At 36.7% G+C, this 5353-nt stretch overlaps 1 pseudogene; it reads left to right on the top strand.

Annotated features, from left to right (window-relative positions):
* Positions 1–3842: 3842 nt before the first annotated feature.
* Positions 3843–5095, top strand: LOC116001357 (annotated as a pseudogene).
* Positions 5096–5353: the final 258 nt, after the last annotated feature.

Genomic DNA, 5353 nt, shown 5'->3' with positions numbered 1-5353 from the left:
CATACAAACGCTTCGGTAGTTTAAACACTCAAGAACAAGAGAAAGGTATGCAACTCAAAGGCTCAACAAGAAGTGTCAAGTACTAGAACAAGCGATAGTAAAAGGACAAAAACAAGTTAAAAGGGACTAGGCTCTCTACTTAAGGAACCTACTCATGCTAATCCACAAAGACTTGCCTAAACAAAACCGTTACCACTCCCCGGCAACGGCGCCATTTGATGACTTGTGTTCTAGCGGGAGGTGGAAAGAGTGTAGGTGAATAAAACGGGAAGAAGTTCCCGAGTATCGTCTCAAGGAATGGTAGAAAAGGATTTGGTAGACAAGGAATTAGACACAAGAGTTCCTAGATTTCAAAAGCTAGTCCTATCGAAAGGTTTGTGTATGTCATTCTAAGAATATATCAAACCCTTAAAACAAAAGGTGTTGTGAACAATTTTAGGAAAGAAGGATTGGGACTAGTCTACCACACATGCAACTCTTGATTTTCTAGGGTACTAGGGATGTGAAAAACGCTCAACGGACTAACAAGAGACAAGGTCACTAGCACCACCGCCACTCTCGTGGTCAATGGACTCACTACTAGACCATAAAGCCATACTTGTGAACCTTAGGCTAGAAGAGGCATTACCACAAACACTTAATGTGCATCTTGCCTTCCTACTCCCTTTTCTCAAAGGTGAGAAGGAAAAGAGGTTGGTGAGGTCTCAAGCAATCCCTATTCTCATAGGTGAAAGCGAACACACTAATCCTCAAGTCCAATTGGCCTAATCGGAAAAGAGATCATACAAACATCCCAACCACTATCAAGCTATCCAAAAGGCATTAATCTACCCTAGATTCAAGACATAAGAGCTCAAGAGCAAAACGTATGTTCAACTAGTCCTAATCCCTAGGTAACTAGCCACACATAACTAGACTAAGCATTCTCAAAGCATCTAACAAATTTAAGCTCTAAGGATTGAAAGCAAAGCTCAATACAAAGCTCAAACCAAATCAACAAAGCAATTCAACTCAATTCAAAGCCTTACTCAATTCAACAAAACAAAACACAAAAAGGAAAACTAGAATCAAAATCAAAATGCAATTCAATATCAAGGACAAAATTCAAGATCAAATCACTAAACAAAACAATAGAGCAATTCAAAAAAAAAAAAAAAAGAATTTGAAGAACAATAGAAGAAATTGAAAGATTACTTGATTGCAAATGGAAATCTTCTACAAATCTTGATCAATTGCAAGTTGTTGTCCACAATCTTCTCCAAATCTAGCTAATTGAATGGAAGTATGAATGGAATTGAAGTGAATTGGGAGAGAATTTCAACCTAATTTTAGAGAGAGAAATTTTAGGCTAAACTAATCTGGAAAAATGAATGGGGATCCTCTGAAAAATGCCCCAATTCCCTATTTAAATCGCGCCAACCGCCAAAATAAACCGTATCGGACGCCCGACTGGACGCGCGTCCTCTGCGCGTCCAGCGGGATTCTTTGCGCGCTTGTTCAAATCTTTCGGCGCGGGAAGTGGGAATCGGACGCGGCGTCCGACGTGCGTCCTCTACGCGTCCTAAGCAGACCTTGCAAACTTCAGAGAGTGATTTTTCGGACGTGGGGCGTCCGATGGCGTCCGGCTGGCGTCCGCTGCGTACTGCTTTGCACTTTGTGGACCTGGGACGTGGACGCCTGGGCGGGCGCGCGTCCAAGGCGCGTCCGGTCGGTCCTTTCGTTTCCAATTTGGTTCTCGAATCAATCTTTGAAATCCATGCCCTTTTTCACCACTTTGCGCAACTTTTTTACCTGAAAAACAATTAGCCAAGTGTGGAATGGGGTTCAATGACAAAATCAAGTATTCTAATGCAATAAAAGGGCAAATCAATCTCAAACGCTAGTAAATACATGCAATGCGACCCGAGATTGACCTTACAATTGTAGCATCTCTTGCACTTATCACTTGTGCAGCTTCATATTCATACGGTAATGACCGTTAGCTTATTAATGTATAAGTATACTTTAGTCCAAAAAAAGAGATGTTTTTGCTTATCACCAATTTGTCTTGCATTTGGACTTTTAGGCGTCAGACAAGTTGTATTTGTCTAACGACTCTTTTTGTTCTTCCTTGTATGAGCTTCTTTCGAGGATGATCTTCCTTAAAAGGTTTTCAATAAAGTTCCCATGAACTTGAATGATAGCATTGAATGACCATTGTTTTCCCATTAGTATTTCAAATATGTAAATATATATATATATATATATATATATATATATATATATATATATATATATATATAGCCGTTCACGTGCGTACTGCGCGCCCAGGTAAGAAATAAGAACAAACCCAAGTCGTTGATCATCTTTCATCCAACGTCAGTAATTGCTCAGGATTTTTCGCGTCTAGCCGGCGGTAAGGGGTTTCTTGTCTTTTTGCTTTTTATTTCCTAATCTTTAATGCTATTCGCTTAACACCTCATGTGATCGCGTAGGAGCCCCAATTCTTCCTTACCAAATTTGTCGTCGAACTACAGGTATGAGTTTGTTGATCGTGTAGGAGTCATAGTTCTTGTTTCGCATAGGCATCCCAATTCTTCTTTACTAATTTCTTCGTCCAACAACAGGTCTGAGTTTGTTGATCGCATAGGAGTTCCCAATTGGTGTTTACCAATTTCAAATTCTTCATCGATTGCTTTGGCTCATAGGATCGCAATGGAGTCAGGTATTGTTTGTGTTTTGAGTTCGTGTATTATATGCGTTGTTACCAATATTGGATGCATTTTTTGTTATAATTTAGTTGCTTTTGTAAATAATTAAGTTATTTTTTAATTGCATATATATTGTGTATTGGATGCATTATGTATACAAACTATATGCACATTGCCTTATAAGTAGGTGTAATTCATGTTTAATTGTATTTATTTTATCATAGATAACTAGTGCATTTTTTGTTATAATTTAGTTGATTTTGTAAATACGTAAGTTATTTTTAATTGCATATATATTGTGTATTGGATGCACTGTGTACACAATTTATATGCATATTGCTTTATAAGTAGGTGCAATGCTTGTTTAATTGTATTTATTTTTAATTATTTTTTGTTGATTCCAGGTAGATGCATCTTTGGGTAGTATTGGGTGCATCTTTTATATGATTTACGTGCATACTATGACTTACGTATGTAATATTTAGCTTTTTGTTGATTTCAAGTAGATGCATCTCTGTTTAGTACTAGGTGCACATTTTGATAATTATATATATTGATTTTAAATGACAAAATTAACTTCATAAAAAAGATTTTGAATTTTTGATAATTATACAACACTAGGACTGAAAGTACGTGCAACATAATATATAATTAAGTGATTAGTGAATTTTCAAAAATGAAATAATTCAAGGGCCAAAAGTATTATTTTCCATGTACATAAAGTACCATTTTGGAAGAGGCTAGGTTTCTAAGTTAGTTAAGGTGCATTAGTAATTTAATATCAAATTACTTAGAGATGCCTGAAAGGGTGGTCGAGCGGATAGAGTATGATGATTTTCTGTATTAGTCTGTAAATTATACGACAAAGGTAAACAACACTTGAAATACCTATGTGATGGGCTCGAATCGACCAAGAATTGTCAACAAAAATCAAACTCGTAATTTTTAAATATAAGAATCATGATCCACCTACTCAATTACTCTTTTTAGGGCAATGTACTACTTACTATTTTAAATTATTATTTCTACTGTTCTTTTTCTCGTTTCTTATTTCCGTGCTCTTAGCTAATTTAGAGAGTAACATGAGGATTGGATATTGAGAAAATTATTTTGTACAATATTAAATGAATATGTTATATATGTTTCCAGCATATGGGTGGTTTTGTTAAAACCCTAACCAAGAAGCTTAGCTTGAACCTTAAACGCATTCATGAGATGGGAGTTCCCAAAGTAGCAGTGACAGCAATGGAACCTTTGGGATGCATACCCGGAGTAGCTTTTTTAACTACTGGCAATTACTCCAATACCTGCGACGAAAGAATGAACAAAATTACGAGGTTTCACAACCAACTTCTAAAACAAAACATACAGAAACTCAACGACCAAACCGATGGATCGGATCCCCTTTTGTAATTCTTGATCTCTATGCCGCCTTCATGTCCGCCTTGAACATTCAACACAACCGCCCAGGTATGTGTTAGGATTTAGGATAAAAAAACTTACCACTGCGCTAAAAGGTATAGTATGTAGCTAAACGCATCTTTATTTCTTTGTATACATTGCTAAAAAAATCGCTAGGTGCTCCTTGGGTCCCTAGGCGGCGATTAATGAGCGAATAATGTCCATGTATTTTTTTTTAATTGTTTAAAATTTATTTAATTGTTTAAGACTAATAATTGTAAACTATTTAATACTTTAATCGTTAATACTAAAATATTAAATATTAACCTTAAAAAAATCAAGAGTTTCAATCATTTAGAGTTATTCCGTTCAAAGCAATAGAGTGAAATAACTATTATTTAAGAAAAACAATAGCTAATCTGTTGACCGGACGACTTAATTGGTGCCTAAGTGGCAGTGAGTGCCTAAGCGGCTTAGTCTACCGGCCGCCTAGGCCACCAATTATGGTGATAGCGAGGCAACCGGCCAACACCTAAGTGAGATTTTTGCAACACTGATATACCACATTTTCGAGAGAATGGGTATTGGACTTGCCCTTTCAGGCCTCCGCCCAACAATCCATTGACCACCCAATGGCTAGACTTGGCTTTAATTTTCACTGACTTTCGTCCAAGAATATGTAATATGTTAAGCTGATAGCGAGACTACATATTTATTACAGAGTAATTTATATATGTATTATGCCCGGCATGAATCACTTGATAAAATTTTCAGGGAATTCTAGCTTTGCACATCCAATGAAGCCATGTTGCCTTGGTAAATGTGGGGAGGTTGATGAGAGTGGAAAGAAGGAATACAGAGTGTGTGATAATCCAAAGATGGCATTCTTCTGGGATATATTTCACCCATCGCAGCAAGGATGGATGGCTGTTTATTCTGCTATGGAAACTTCCCTCCCCAATCTCTTTCACTCTCAACAGTCAGCACCACCTTCGAAATATTAAAGAGAGATGAAATTCTGTAAAATAATACACTACTTAATTGTTTAAGTAATTATAATTGTGCGGAGCAAATGCTTTTTTTTAAGAGTTTCCATCTGAGGTCCTTTGGATTTGATGATTTTGACACTTTTTAGTTCTAAATTTTTAAATTACTATCCGTGGTCCTTTGAGTTTTAAATTTCAATTGGCCGTAATCCTTCCGTTAAATTGCTCCGATCCTAGTATCATTTTATACTGTCACCCACACCAACTGCTCCACAA

This window comes from Ipomoea triloba, chromosome 13 (assembly GCF_003576645.1).
Source record: "Ipomoea triloba cultivar NCNSP0323 chromosome 13, ASM357664v1".
Lineage (NCBI taxonomy): Eukaryota > Viridiplantae > Streptophyta > Magnoliopsida > Solanales > Convolvulaceae > Ipomoea > Ipomoea triloba.
This window is presented reverse-complemented; position numbering and strand designations above follow the sequence as displayed.